The following is a 16,469-nucleotide window of genomic DNA, read 5'->3' as shown; positions in this document are numbered from 1 at the left end:
CTGTCTCAACAAACATGCACCAATGCCAGACATTTTCTGTCCATTTTATCTTTATTTTAGTTCGTTATTGTTAAGATAGTTGTTTGTTCTTCTCTAAAGTATAATTTTTATTTCAGTAACTAATTTTTTTTTCACGTCTAGTTTTAGTTTTTAATTTAGTTTTAGTCAACCATAATAACCTTTGTCCCGAACCACTGCTTTAAACTAAACTTGGAGATCCAACAGTGTCTGCTGCTCCTGAATGCATCATATGCTCCTCTCTCCCCCTGTCCTGAACGCCTCCATTGGACTAAAGGGACCGCTACTATAAACATACAGAGTCCCTGCGCGAGAAGAAGACCACGTCGTAGTTATCCACAGCCGTGTCGGGGAACTTTTTGTGACTGTTTTTAAGGACTTTTTGGCTCCGTGGAAAAAAGAAAAACGGACGAAAAAACTTTGTGTTTGAAGCAGCGACAGCGACTTTTTGTTCTGAAAGTTGCGCTTGTATGATTCAAGAGTCTCCCGAGATTTCGCGTCTGTACGTGGGGACTTATTTAAAAGCATAAAACCGATATGAGGATTATGTGTTTGCTGTGAGCTCCAACGACGTCGAGCTGAAGAGGAGTTTCTCCAGCGGGGAGCAGAAAACGGCATGTAGCTCAGGATCAAGGGTGAGTTCAGCTGCTGCAAAGTAAAAATCCAAACCAGCAAAGTTTTCCTGTGCTCTCAGTTGTTCCTTAAACGCATCTTAAAGTAGAGGAAAACCAGTTTAAGAAGTCTCAATCAGCAGTTTTTAAATGTAGGCCAAATGGCTGGGCCACGTAGGGCAGGAGGCAGGGGATCCCAAATATTCTCATGCAAAGCCCCCACCCCCGTCCTCTTCCACCAGATACATTAAAATACAGACAGAGCATAAAGCCTCCTCTGGGTGGGTGTGAAGAAAAATGAGACTAAATGGAAAACAGTGTGACCTCTAATCAGCATCCATTTAATGAGATAAGTTGTATTAATACACTAAAAGACACCTCATCCTCCTTATTGGATCCATCTCTTGGGGAAATGAACACATGCCATGCAGAGCTAACACCACATGGATCCACACCACACTCCACTACATCTAAAACTGACAATTGAATGCAACCTACATCACCAAAAGCTTGTTGACCTGTTGCATACAGTCACCCAGGTGTGAGTGTGAGAGCTGCACTTGCATCCACCTCCAAAGGTGATCACAGTTTTTACATCATGGGTTAAAAAGAGCCTGCTGATGGTGACGTCACGCTCACACCTTGCATCCCCACCAATGCATGTTTGTGTGTGTGAGTATGTTAAAAGATGTGTTTGGACATGCAAAAAAAAAGAGGGGAGAGTTCTGTAATGGCAAATATAGCATTGCTGCAGGAGGCGTAGGCACACACGCACACACACACACACACACACACACACACACACACACACATCTGGCTGTCTTTATAAGCTCAAAGGCATGCTGTGTAAATTATATGGTGCCAGAGCAAGTGGCTTGGGGAGTACACACCACTTTTAAAACACTGCTGGAGGATTTAACGGACCTAAAGTCAGAGTTGTAGGTTCCACTTTCTTCGTCCCATGCTTCTCATCGCCTCATCGTGGGGCTTGTTTAGGAGTCAAAACACAAGGGAGAGGGGGTAACTATCCACTGTCCTCCATGTTCTTCTGTCATACTTGAAAGCATAGCAATAGGTGCTCCTGATATGTGAAGTCTTAAAGGCCATGTTGTGTTTACGTCGAGCATGCTAATATCATAAGAGGTGTTTACTGCACAATGCGAGCCTGCATGTAAGAGGGAAAGTGGCTATTGTTTATGTAGCCAGTGGTCATTTGAGTCTACGTGGGGCAAACACACCTGTAATTTTGGTCAAGTGCCGCACGCTGCAGCACAGGAAGAGAGGGAGTGAAGTTATTGTTGTTATTGTCTTAGCTGGAGGCCGAGAAATTTATAGAAATCCTACAAACTCAACTTTTGGATATCCGCAAAGAAAAGGCTACAAGCGCTTTCCTAGAATTTGAATGAATTGCCGATGAAATATTGATATCAAGCTGTCGTGATGCAAAATAAACCTGCCTAATCAATGATATTGTAGATTTATCACACTTTATATGACTCAAAACAATAATTCTACACCCTTAAAATGTAGTTTAACATGATGGCAGACGTGTTTTAGTCTTAAAATGATTAGTCTATCAATTGCTTTTTTCACTGACAGAATGAATCAACAACAGATTTGCTAATTAATTGATCTTTAGAGTCATTTGTCAAGCGAAAAAGCCCTAAAATTTAATGGTTCTAGCTTCTTAAATGTGACAATTTTCTGTGTTCATAATTGGAAATTAAAGAAATTTAGATTTTTGATTGTTGGTCTGACAAAACAAGCAACTTGTGGAAGTTGTAAGAAATTATAACAGGCATTTTCGGAAATTTTATAGACTAAAGATGAAGCGATTAATAGACAAATAATCAACAGATGAATTGCTAATATAAGTAGTCATGAGTTGCAGCCGTAAATACAGTTATTCCTGATGATTGTCATGTTAGTTGTAGCTGCGTCACCCATTTCTAATCATAAGATAAATCTGAGTTTTAGGAAAGCAGTGATTTAAAAAAAACATTGGAATAAAGTCATGCTTACAAGGGTGTAGGATTAGTTTCAACATTTGGGGGGGCACATGAAATATTTCCTGCCTTCTGGTGAATTTTTCTGCGTGGTTTTATGGTGACAATGTCTTTAAATTTCTTCAAAATAAAAGTTCTCTGCCACGTTCATGTTTTTTTAAAGGGCACATGGTCCAAATATTGAGGGGGACGTGCCCCTTGCGTCCTCTCCGAAATCTACGCCTATGCGTACTGACAATATAAAATAATATATGATACGATATTGTGTGAGCTGAGGTTAAATATGTGACTGTGATCAGTAACGTGTGTTTGCGGTGAGTGTATTGAGACTTGCACAGATGCTTTTGTCAGAGTTGTGTAAGTGCTGTGCTCTCATGCAGCCTGGCAGACAACAACAGAGCAGACAGCGTGCTGCGACTTGCCCAACTCTCCCACACTCTACCTTTAGGCACCTTCCAGGTGCTGCGGGCAAGTTGTCAATTACAGCTAGCCCCGCCCCGCCGCGGCAGGTCAGACCCCTCTCCTTCTGATCAGCCCGGACGTTTGTGACTGTTCCCATGATGTGGTCGACATATGGGCCTCACTGTACGTATATTGTGGGGAGGTGTGTTTGTTATTTAGTCCACTTCTCTTTCCTGTTTATAGAGCATCAAGCGGAGATGTTTTCCATTTGATCTCTGGTTTAAAATGTGTGAATTTTCCCTTCCTCGTGGTCATTATGTGCGGTAGATACAGCCGGATGTGAGCAGTAGCTAACCCAAAGTGTTGCTGCTTTCATAGGCCCGTAAACCCGGTGCTGTTGAGGTCCCTTTTAATATCGGTGCCGCGGGGTTCAGCTGTGAGAAAACACTCGGTGGCTTTTTGGTGATTGAGCATGTGTGTGTTTGTGCGAGTGTGATGTGGTTCCCAGGAGGAGGGGGGGATGGGGGGGCATGGAAAATGTGAACAGCACAGTGGTTTGGCTGGAGCAGACATAGTGGCCAATGGTCCCATGTTTCTGTTGTTGAGGTGGAGAGAGCCGCCGCTATCAGCCTCACCGTCCGTCACTCCCTCCCTCCCTCCATCCTCCCCTTGATGTCACCCTGCCTACCCCCCCTCGTCCTGACCAACTGTACCAACATGATAAGAGCCTGAGAAACACCGGTGTCACACCTCCTCTTCCCTTTTTGCCCTGCTCTCCATATCCTCACTCATCTAAAGCCTTTATTTTCTCAACACACTCACACATATACACACACACACATTGCACCCTCTCTCTCTCAATCGTATCTCTAAACTCTCCCTGCCTCCATGTCATCGATCCCCAGATTTCAGTGCCACAGGATGAGTCGGCAGCGCTTCGTCATTGTTGGTTTGGAAAACCAGTTTCTGGCCAGTGTTAAGCTGTGTCCCGCTTTGATCCTCCCCCTCTTCATGTTCTAGTGACAGTGTTTAGACGGCCATGCCAGCCTCAAACACTGGGCATTCCCTATCTGTTACTGTCAACTGTGGCACGGCGCTGCAGCCCACAAACACATACTTCTTTTATTTTCCTGCAGACTACTTTTGTTTTATGACATGTACGGGTATAAGTGCTGTGAGACATTCACTGTCTACGGTGTGGAGCTGGAAAATCACATTATTTACCTTTTTGTAGAGCACAGTTAATGGTCTGCAGCTAATGCAGCATACTTAAAAAATTTTAAATTTTGTTCTTGCACAAATAGTTTACACAGTAACAGTTAGGGATGGACCAATTGCTGACTTCTATCAGCCGACCGACAAAGCAGATAACATTCACTGATGGCAGTGGCCAATTGTACTTTGTTGTGTCACATCAATGTTAAAAGCAGGGCTCGAGAATGATAGCATCTCGTCCTCCTGGGGACAAGCCAGGAGCTACAAAATGCGGCAGTAGTGTGGACACTTGACATAAATGTAGCAATAGTTATGCATTTTAAGACAAAAATGTATTAGTGTGGATGTGGCCTTAGACACAGTATTCAAGTTAGGAGTCTATTGTGCAATTGCTAACTCTCTAGTTGGACACCATGTCAATTAATTGATAAATCAACATGAATTTTGATTGTAGAGTTATCTTTAAGTCATTTACCAAGCAAAAAATGCCAAACATTTTCTGATTTTCTGGTTCCTGCCTCTGAAATGTGAGAATTTACTGTTTTCTCTGATATATATATATATAATATATAATTATGAATTATTATAAATGTCCCGGGGACAATAGGAAACGTATTTGGGACAGAGATCTTCCTCGGGATGACGTCTCGATGAAAGAACGCAGTAAAATCACTATTGACACGTCACGGGACGCACCCTAATTTTTCCCTGATAATACTACATTGCGAACAACAAATCAGTGTTGAAATCGGCAGAAGGAAAGCAAGTTAATGTTAGCTGTTAGCAGCTGGTTGCCGGTGTTACATCAAAATGTATTCCTCTGTGGAATAGTGTTTCCCTCCCTGTTAATGTGTAGCGAATCCCCCCCTGAAATCTACTGAAATGAAGATTTCTTTGTTTCCCTGGCACGAAAAAGGGTATAAATAACAGCAAAACAAAATAAATATATTGGTACCAGTATCTGCGATTTTCCAAATTGTTATTTTAAACATGGGTCCCAGTATTGCCAAAGAAATTCACAATCAGTGCATCCCAAGTAACGGTAACTACGAAGCAGTAGAAGTTGAAAAATTAGCTTTTGAGCACCTTCATTCATGCAAAATATCTGGACACATGAAACAGACCTTGAGAGTTATTTGTAAAAATGTTTGAACTCTATCCTCCTCAGCGCTGAGTCACATACCAAAATGTGGTCAGATACCTCTTGTTGCACAAGATGGTACAAGGAATTTGCAATAAACATGGGCCTTGAATCAGGATTTCGGGCCAAGCTATCGTCTGCAAGTGGAAGAAATAGTGGATAATTCCAGAGCAATTCTAAATGCATGCACTTTCTAAATAGTTCTGTAAACTTTTGAGTGCAGCTTGCATGATTTCCACCCCCAGCTGAACATCTGGATCTGTACAGAAATGTGTGTGTGTGTGTGTGTGACAGGGATAGAAGATTGTGTGTGTGTGACTGTGTAAAGCTTCAGACAGGGCTCCCTCGCTGTCTGGATGTCACCTTTGTGTGAACACAGCTCTGTGTGTTTGTGACCATCCCTCAGCTCTCATGTAGTAGAGACGACGTGTGTGTTTAAGTGTGTTTGTGTGTGTCTTTGTCCCAGAGATGAAGCTTGAGAAAGAGAGACAGAGACAGAGGGGGGAAAAAAGAAAGCTGGAAAGTGAAAAAGCAGATGCGCTTGTTAGAAACACACTGTCTGGCCGGCTGGCTCCACCATCTGTTTGCAGCTGCTAATGTTTGTGTGTGTGACAGACACTATGCTTGTGTGTGTGTGTGTGTGTGTGTGTGTGTGTGTGAGTGAGTGTGTTGTGTGAGACCGTATGTACGCAAGCATACGGCATATTGTGGAACGTATTATTAAGTTCATTCCTTTAAGGTGAGGAAACTGTAAAGGCAAACTGTTTTTTTTTCTTAGCAAGAAAGTACACATACACACACACACACACACACATATATATGCACACACAATCCTCTGGCTCAGACAGAAACACACATGGCGAGAGTGTCAGATGACAAAGACTGCCCTGGTGGTGTGTCCTGCTGTCCCTCAGGCATGCTGGGAAAACAATTGCTGTGTAGTGTGCATGCATGTTCCTTTATGTTTTTCATGTAGCAAAAGATTGCACAGTTTATGTTGTACTGCCCCGTGAGTTGGGCGGCAATGTTCAGTCGGGTCAAGTCTGATCCAGGGTCAGATAGACTTTGGCTGTATGCGTCCAGGAGTGTGTGCAGACTTCAGAGCCGTATTTCCCCAAAACATCTCGCTGCTGACTGAGCTCGTCTCAGCTCCATGGTGAGCCAGTGGGGCAAAAAGAGGATCAAAGTCCTAAGAAGATTTTTTGGGGAAAAATGTTTTGGATGCTGACTTTTGCTAATGTTTTGGCTCGGCGTGGAGTAAAAGATGGCGTAGTCACCAGATAGGACAACACAGCAAGTGACATAGTTCTTAGACCACATCCACACTAATATGTTTACATTTTGAAATTGGGTTTTGAAAGGTAAACAAGTCTGTTCACACAAGCTTTGTAGCACTGTTTCAGAACTTATCTCCATCCAGGGAATCTTTGGGCACCTCACGATTCGATAACGATTACGATTCAGGGGCTACGATTCGATTGTAAAATGATTATTGATGCATCTTTAATTTATGTATATTGATGCACTTTTTCACAACACACATTTCTTTTTGTCTCACTGAATAAGCATTCAACACTTTAATGAAGTTTTAAAAACAGTGCATTTGTAATAAGAAACAGTTTAATTCATTTCCATTATATTTTATTAAACATATAAATGGAAACGCGTGCAAACTGGAAAGTTACAACTTCGTTGTATGGAACCAAAGGTAACAACAGGTATGTTAAATCACAAGATAAAATGCGCAGTTAGAGTAACAAATGATTCGGTGACGACAGACGTCCACGCATCACATGTAACTGCGTTCCTACCTACCTGCCTTCAACAGTGAGGCCATGACTTCTGTTTTGGTTTGGTTGTAGAGTGTTGGTGAAATAGTGTCGGGATGGGATGGTGCATCTGGGCTCCAGTGTATGCAGCAGTCCTCGAAACCCCTGATTTTCCATGACAGAATAAGGACGCAAATCCTTGGCAATAAATACCGCGATGGCCTTCGTAATTCGCTTCGCCTTTTCAGATGAGGGTGGCAGCTTTCTAATTGCTTCCTCGATTGTTCTCTGGTCGGTAGCGCCACTAGTTGCCGCAGCAACAACAGCCTGCCGTCTCCTTGACTCCTCCGTCAGGTGGTATGGAGTTACATGGCTTCTCATGTTTGTTGTGTTGCCAAAGTATTTTATTTTAGCACGACACAGCTTACATTTAATGTGGCTCTTGTCCAGTTTGCTTCCGCCGTCAACGTTGTAGAAGGAGCTGTTAAATTAGAAGGAGCTGTTCAGATCTCACGGCGAGGTGGGTGGCAGTCAGCCATGTTTGTTTTCCTCTGTGCGCGTGTTGGCGTGTCTGCTCCCAAAGTGTCCCGGAGATGACACGTACCGCGCTTCTTAGTTCCGCATTATTTAGAACCTTCTGTATTACTCTAATTAACAGATTTAAATAATCGAAATTTGGACGTTTGTGAATTGATTCAGATTCGTCCACGTCCGAATCGCAGTGCATCTAAGATTCGGAAATTTCCCCCACCCCTAATCCATACTAACACGCCTGAAACCACATATCACACGGTGTAAACAGGAAGTAGATTATCCAACTGGGTGGTCACAGAAATTACCACAGAGATGGTGAAAAGCAGGACCAGAGATTTCTTTGCTTGGTCCGACGATGGGGTGGAACTGTTACTGAAAGTAACATGAGTATAAGGCAGTCAAGGCAGTAGACAACAGATTGGGAGTCATTACAAAGTAAAAAGGTGACAAATTATAGTGCTACTGGGAGCATTTTCGATCGCCAGAGGAAGCCATTGCAATGGAAAAGGAGTACCCACACAACAAGGATTAAATCGAAAGAAGTATAGAATTTGCTGTAATGTTTTGGCTTGACATGTTGTGACTGGTAAAACTTAATCAGGAAGTGAAAGTGGGTCATCATTTCCAAAAGTCTCCATTTCCACCCATCCAGATTAAAGTGCGACCCAGAGGCGAATTTGTATTTCCTAGGATAGCCGAGGCATTACCTGCCTTACCTCCCTACGTTTGGCAAGTACTCATTGCCTTTGTTGGTTGTAGACACAAGGAGGGAGAATGGTTAGGGCAAGGGTATAAATGTCAGGGTATGCCAATCAGAAGCAGAGTAAGGCTGGTCATTCCTTCGCTATCCTAGGAAACGCAAATTCTTTTCAAACGTTATCGAGTTTTCAAACGAAAATGGGGTTGGCAGCGTTTTTGAAAGTCTCTGTTTTAGGAGCTACAAAATGCCAGAGTAGAGTGGACACTCAATATAAACATAGCAGTAGTAATGCATTTTAAGACAAAAATTAGTGTGGATGCCACCTTAAACACAGTATTCAAGTTATGAGTTTTATGTTCAACTACTAAATCTCTGGTTGGACACCATAAATCAATTAATTGATTAATCAGCAAGAATTTTGATTGTGGATTTACCTTTTAAAGTCATTTATCAAGCAAAAATGCCAAACCTTCTCTGGTTCCTGCCACTTAAATGTGCATATTTTTTTTGTTTGGGTTTTAGATTGTTAGTTGGACACACAAAGCAATATAAAAAAGTAGCCTAATTTTCACTATTTTCCAATAGTTTATGGACTAAATGGTAAAACTAGAATGGTAACTCTTAAATAGATTCTAAACAGAAATGGCACATATGTACTGCTACGTTGGGCATCTGAAATGACATTATTTGCTGAGTTTCTTAAAATATAGAGGTTATTTAGCCTAATTATTTAAGATTTCTCTCAAATATATTTGGGGTTTTGGACTATTGGTGGGACAAAACAAGCAATGTGAGGACATCTTTGTGGACCTAGGGGAAATCTGATTGGGATTTCTCACTGTATTCTGACATTTTTTAGACAAGTGGTTCCCAACTGGTGGGTCAAGGTCCAAAAGAGGGTCACGGGCCCATTCTGAATGGACCGCAAGTGAAAAAAAATCTTTTATTTTGAAGTGCCGTTTTCTGCTGTAGAGTTAGTGACTAACAGACAACTACCTGACAGAGACAGAAAACTAGCGCAACAACGTGGCCCAATGCTAGTATGACGCTGAATGTATTTAACTATGGGACCTTGAACTAAAGACTAAGGAGAAATCTGGACCCCGTGGCTGGACCAGTTGGGAACCACTGTTTTGGACCAAATGATAAAGTGAGAAAATAATCTGCAGATGAATCTGTTAAAATAGAAAATGTAAGTCCTAGTTGCAAAGCTGGATTAATGGATGCATTACAGAAAGAATCAAGAGATAATTCCACATACAATGGTAGCAGGAGTATCCAAAAAATACAAAACGCTATTTGGGAATACTTTTTCTTTCCACTGTTAGAACAAGCATCCTGAGCACATTGCCTGTAAATATGTCTTGATTTCCTTCTTACTTTCCTATTACAGACTTTCCCAACTGTAAAAAGAGTACGCCGGAGGAAGAGCAGTTACGAGCTGTGAAGCACTTAACCCCTTTGTTTTGCTACAGCGCTCATGTGTAACAGGAGGGGAGGAGGAAGGGGGTGGTGTTGGTATTTCAGACAGAGACAAGCAACAGAGATCAGATTGATTGAGTTACACACGCTACACTTGCGTTCTCAGCTCTCGGCGGCCTGCGTCTAATGGTCTTAGCAGTAGGCGACAAAGTGCTGTTTTGTTCCTGCTATTGTGTGGATGTGAATGGAGCAAAGCGACAGACGGGCTGTCCTGAGAGAGACGGAGTGCACACAGCACTCAGACCTGCAGCTCTGCAGCTCTGCTACTGTGCAGATGCTTGGGAATAATTGTTTTCACAACGTGTGTTTCTATGAATAATATTAAAGAAATTATTTAAATAAAAGTGGTGATTACCTGCAATGTTTGACCTGCAGACGAGCAACTGAATGCAACAGTCTGGTTGTAGTTTTGTCGTGTACTGCTGCATGGCTGGCTCTGGTGTTTGTCACAGCTTGTTTTGGTTTGATTATAATTCTCAGATGGCCCCGTTTTTTGCTGAATCCACACCTGAGCGCGCAGAGAGATGACTGGCAACAAAACATCACACCCCGAGGGGGGAAACCTGTGTCAACATTGTTTTTCAACTCATTTTGTATCCGTCTGTTGTCAGCTGTTAACACACAGCATCAACTGCTGCTAAACCGTGCCCCGATTACTCACTGCTGCTACACCTGTCAAGCTCCCAGCTCTCGCACGACACAGCATGCAATTTAAAATAATAACGGGGCGAGCTCCAGGAGAAATTATTTGTAATTTTTGAAACAATTGGTCTTTTTATTTCAGACAGAGATAGACAAAAGCAGGATTCTTATTTCTAGTCGTCTGCTGTGCTATCTGTCTCTGGTGGAATCTATCATCTGTGGTTAGCTAGCTAATTAAGCTAACATTAGCTTAATTAATGGGTGGAAAATGTCATTTATGACTTTTTTATTGTTTCCAACCAACTCATTTTTACAACAAGAAGCATATAAAAGTGTCTTAAATATTTATTTGATGGCAACATACATGAATGCGGCTTGCTAGAGTTTTAAACTTCCCGAACTCCAATAAAGAGCAGAACAAAGATGCTAACGTTAGCTTACACTCTATTAGCATCAGGAGCTGCTTCCACATAGTGTGGGAATACTACACAGTGGATGTGCTAGTTGTGAACAGGGCTTTTTTAAGGTAACTTGGACCTTGGGAATCGATTTTTAGATGCATCGAGAATCTGTCTTGAACGATGCGAGCATCGATTTGGTAAACTCGTAATTGATTTCAATTTTATTTTTAGATTTATTTTTCAAATTACCGTAACTCCTCGACCATTCACGCTATCGACGTAATTCCATTTTTAAAATTACATTACGGTAGTGACGCCTTTACCTGTGGAGGAGGAGAGGGAAGTGGGCACAGCAGGAGGAGAGTGACAGCTGATGAGGAGAGTGCGAGTTGGAGTGATTTTAGTGATTGGAGTTTTGGTGAGTTTGGGTGGCGTTTTCTTTGTAAATAATATTTAGTGTTGTAAATAATAGTATTTGTGGTTTTTTGAGAGCTTTTGAGTTTTTCTATGCTGTGTTTTTGAGTGTTTTTGCTGTGTTTTTGTTGTGTTTTCACCATAGTTCGTTGTATTGCCATCGTTCGTCTTTTTTGCAATAGTTTGTGTTTTTATAGTTCATAGATAGTTATAGTCAGTTATAGTTTTGTAAATACTGGAGGAGAAATGACGAGGAGGTCCGATGAGGGACAGGAGAGTCCCGTTGAGATTTGTGGATGAGGAGGATGGATCGGAGGAGACTGGTGGAGTGTAACAGTTAGTCATCTCAACCACAGTAAGTAATAGGCCTACAGTTTGTATGCACTGGATATGCATTCCCAGCTTTATTACAAAAATGTTTTTCAATATCTAGTGTAAATTTTCTTATTGGCTCATTTTATAATCGAAATCGTTGCCCTCGGAATCGGAATTGAATCGAATCGTGAGGTGCCTAGAGATTCCCACCCCTAAGAGACCTGGATACAGCATTGGAGGGATGACGTTTTTCTGTAGGCCGATGCTAAAATTAGCATCGCCCTGGTTCCCTCTTCGAAAAAAGCCTATGGGATTTTTCCATGTATTTTGGGAAATAAAATAAGGTCTGTGGCAAACAAACAGTTATGATACTTGCACATTTTGTTCAGCAAGATAATCTTTACAAAAGAACACCACTTTTAGGATTTTTGAAGCCTAAATACAATTGGCAGAAGTAAAAACTAACCTTAGGCTATAAACAAACTGCACCAATGTCGCATGTCTTACGTTGCAACCACAGAGTGGCTGTAAAGCTGTGTCTGCATTATGCCATTCTGTAGTCTCATTTAGCAACTTGTTTGCAACCGCCTTTTTTAAAATACATAAAAGCTTTGAAGTAAACTACTGGGGTATCTACTAACTACTTTCTGTTGCAGAACAAATGTGAAAGTCTCTTAAGCTTGTGTTAACTACAGAGCTTATATTAGGAGTCTAACCAAAAACCCATTGACTTCAAGATGAGAGAACCAGGAGTGCTGAAATGCTTACTCATTGCCGGGTTTTAGGACTCATTCCTGGGGCACTCTTATTACTCGGATGATCTGAGCTGCTTTGGCATCGCTGGGCCCAGAGCAAGCACACTAGAGACTTCTGCCGGCTGAGTAGACTACTTCCAGTTTAGTACCCTGTTGCATTGAACTGGGTACTAAACTGGAAGTAGTCCAGTACCCTGTTGCATTGAACTGGGATAAAATGGTTTGATCTTGCAGCTCTTCTAGACTGCCCAAATGTTATCAGACCAAGTGGATTAAATCTTGATGGTTAAACAAGTCATTTTGCGGGGCTTGTGACACTCAAAAAACTGTATCCACTGATTCACAGATGTCTCTTTCACAATGTAAGACTATTAGAAAAGGTCTTTTGGGGACCAATGGCATCATGTGATGGACTCAGGAGATGTAATTCCACTGTTTGCCCACCATGAAATTCGGCTTCAAAGCCCAGTTCATGTCCTGGGGGCCTGATGGGAGCACACACACAACTTTATCAAAGTACAAGGTACTTTCATTTTGTTTTAATTTTGGCGGCCCCTGTGAGCAAAGCTGGTAGTGTTTTAATGAGCACTTTGGCCTTTTGTCATTATGATCTTGATCCGGCTAGCGTGTTAATTTGTTTTGGAAGCAAGTGAAAGAATGACGCAACTTGTTTTAATAAAATTTTTCTATTTTAAACAGCTGTTTTCAGAACATATACTGAGAGATGGATGTGATAGGTGAGGTAATGTATCTATTTGTTACTGTGTAAGATTAATAACAAATGCAACAATGGTTCAAGTAAACTTTGTTTTAGCCACCGACAAAAATTCATATATTGATGTAAAACCACAGCCATAACCATAAAATGTATCATCAAAAATAAAATTCTCCGGGGCGTCGGTGGCTTAGTGGTAGAGCAGGCGCCCCATGTACAAGGCTGTTGCTGCAGCGGCCCGGGTTCGACTCCAGCCTGTGGCCCTTTGCTGCATGTCTCTCCCTCTCTCTCCCCCTTTCACACTTCACTGTCCTATCAATTAAAGGCAAAAAATCCCCCAAAAAATATCTTTAAAAAAAATAAATAAATAAAAATAAAATTCTCCATAGAAAAATCTCCTCCCGCTTCCTTTTAACTTTCTAATGCTGGCACAGTAAAACTTTGCCCCAGGAAAACGTAAACAAAGGCTCCTCCAGTAGTGTGCTGTAAATCATTTTGGCTGATTTTGCGGGGAATCAGACACAGGGACAGACATTAGGAACAACTATAAACACCAGTCTTATGGCTGGTGGTCTTGTTTGCTCATGTAGGTCATATCGAGGCGTTAGTAAGTAAAAATGACGTTTAGTTGCTTTAATGTAAAGTTCAGTTAGCTGCATGCAGGTCTGTGAGGTTAGACATTGTTTTATTCATGAAAAAAATCCGGGTCATGACACAATGCGTCTCAAAACAGTGCTTAAGAATTTATATACTTACGATAAAGTGCTCTAAACATATACAGAAAAAGATCTCCTCTTTTATTTTCACCTTTTTGCCCCTGACCACACCAGTCTAGAGGGGATAAAGAAGAAACACAACAAAAGACGGGAATGGTTTCATATATATTTAGCTGAAGCTTGCTTCCCTAAAAAAGAAAAACAACCCTCTTCCCTCAGTTTTCCCTCTCGTTTTCTCCACGCCACAAAATTACAATGTGCAAATTCATAAACGTATACGCTGTTTTTGCACGCTGGAAATAAACACAACGGTCGGGAGAGAATGTTGCTGCAGAACTGTAGTGCCGTTTGGAGCAGCTTTTTTTTTTTTTTTTTTTTTTTTTGAGTGGAGGAGTGGGTTCGGTCCCCAGCTATTGTCTGTCTGTCTGTCTGGCTTTACTCAACCGCACACTTCCAACCATGCCACTGATTACTAGTTTAGAGTTGCACTAACTGCTGTCTGGTCCTTTGGCTAACCTCTTAAGAACCTGGTGGGTGTGTGTGATCCTGTGTGTTTGTGGTGCACTCTGTTCATGCATGTCTATGTTTGTACACTGCACAGTGAAAGTATGCGTCTTTATTTGTGTCTTTGTGTGTTTATCTGCGTCCCTGTGCTTGTTGACTGTGATCTCCGGGGCCTTTTTGTGCTTGGGAATATTTTTCGAGGTATTTTGGGGAGGTTTTACCGCCAACTTGTGATGTCACTTCCCTTAAGCCAGAGCTAAAGGGGTGGGTCAGAGTGGTTTGGGTCAGGTGGCAGCAGCGGCCAGGGTCACATATCCAAAAGCAAAGCTGATTTACTCACCCATTGTAGCCCAATTATTCTCTTGCTGTGGTTTTCTCGCTGTGTGTGTGTTGGCACGAACGCTCAGTAAAAAACACGAGATGATGCCACATTACAGTGAGCTATCTCCGATGGATTCAGGAGTAAGGAATGTGTTACGGCTTCCAAAGGGGCACGGCTGTTAAGCATGATTCAAATTGTACCAAACAACACGGCTGTAAGTCAGCACTTTGTAGCTCTTTCATTCAAGATTCGCTCGCCTGTCTTTTCTCTCCCGCTCACTCAGCCTCGTCACACACACACACTTGCGTGCACACACACACACAGACACACACTTTTCTTCCTTGTGGTGCATACTTGTGTCAGGTGTGCTCTGTTTTTCCAGTCAGGGTAGAGAGGAATCTGGGCCGGGGTCCAAGCTGACTATCAACAGCACATTGCCAGAGCCCGGGACAAGAAGCAACACATCCACTCCATCTTTACTCCTCCTCCTTCTCCCTCTCTACTCCTCCCCCCTTTTCTCTCCTCTCCTGATCACTGGAGCATTGTCGGCCTGTATTTTGGTCTTTTCATTCCTCTGTTTGTGTGTTTTTGTCCTACTTTTTTGTCCTACTTTTATACACTTTCTTCATTTTCATGCACTTTCCTGAAGTTTTAGTAATGTTGCTCAGTGTTTTTGACAGGAGAAGAGGCTTTTCTTTCCTTGCTTAGGGGGTGTGTTTATTATTTTTTTTAATCTTATTTTGTGGTGTAGTTCCCATCTAACAGGGCTACAAAGTGGTCACCACCCTGAAAATGACACTGCTTTTAGCTATCTGAATTCCCGTTGACAACACCAGCATCAGGCTTGGATGGTATCTATTTATTCATACCTTAAGTGGTGTAGTGGTAGTTGATGAGGTGGGTGTACTACTAGGTAGGTGGGTAGGTTACTAAAGAGGAAGTGGGTTTACTCTCTTATCTATACCAATTGCATTTTGGCTGATAGGTTGGTATACTGTCAACGGCCAGAAATAGAGCTGGATATACCCTGTATACACTCAACTACACCTTTTTTCATACCTACCTGAAATTTCACTGGGGTATACACAAGCTTTATGACGGCATTTATGTGCAGCGCTACCTAAACCCTACGTTTGCTAGCTCCCCTAGCATTTAAAGCCCAATAAATAAATGACCAACTCACAGAAAAACAAGAAAGGGGATATTCTCTTTCCTTATTACATGAACAAATACAACCACACACCTACTGAAATCAATTTCCTCTCTTTCTTTTTTTGCTAGTTGTGCACTTTTAACTTTGTGGCTCACGTAGTCACTATCTTCTATATTTTCTTTCGTGTTGTATAATGCCCTTGTAAAGCACTTTGTGACCTATGTTGGCAAAAAGCACTATATAAATACATTTTACTTACTTATATATTTACTTACTCTTTCACAGAACTAATACTAACATATTTCTTTGTTAGCCTAACCCATTGTAAGATCCACTTCATTCAAACTCGACAGAAACTCACCAAAACCGTCTTAGTTAGTCTTGTTAGTTGTTTAGTTAGTTAGTCCACTGCTCCAACAATGACTAAGTCTGTTTTGGTCAAAATAAACTCACAATTCTCTGAGTTAGATGTGAAATTATGTCGTTATTCCCTGTGGTCTCTGTCTGCCATTGTGGTCTGACTATTTACAGTCCTCTAGCGTTACGTCCACCGCTCACAGTCGCCATATCTGCCAGCTCAGCTGCCTGCTCCACCAGTAGTGAGTGACCTCTGGTGGTGCGTGATGTGTACTACACACAATGCATCCTCGATAC

At 41.8% G+C, this 16,469-nt stretch overlaps 1 protein-coding gene across 1 annotated transcript in view; it reads left to right on the top strand.

Annotated features, from left to right (window-relative positions):
• The first annotated feature begins 319 nt into the window (after window positions 1-319).
• The window catches only part of LOC117270701 (tyrosine-protein phosphatase non-receptor type 14-like), a 63,501-nt gene continuing 47,351 nt past the window's right edge, over window positions 320-16,469 (top strand). Inside the window, exon 1 of the mRNA XM_033648449.2 lies at window positions 320-653. The gene's annotated coding sequence lies outside the window, so the exon portion shown is untranslated. The remainder of the gene's footprint in view (window positions 654-16,469) is intronic.

The sequence above is a fragment of the Epinephelus lanceolatus genome, chromosome 13 (assembly GCF_041903045.1).
Source record: "Epinephelus lanceolatus isolate andai-2023 chromosome 13, ASM4190304v1, whole genome shotgun sequence".
NCBI classification, from domain to species: Eukaryota; Metazoa; Chordata; class Actinopteri; order Perciformes; family Serranidae; genus Epinephelus; species Epinephelus lanceolatus.
The sequence above is the reverse complement of the archived record's forward strand: the minus strand, read 5'-3'. Positions and strand labels throughout refer to the sequence as shown.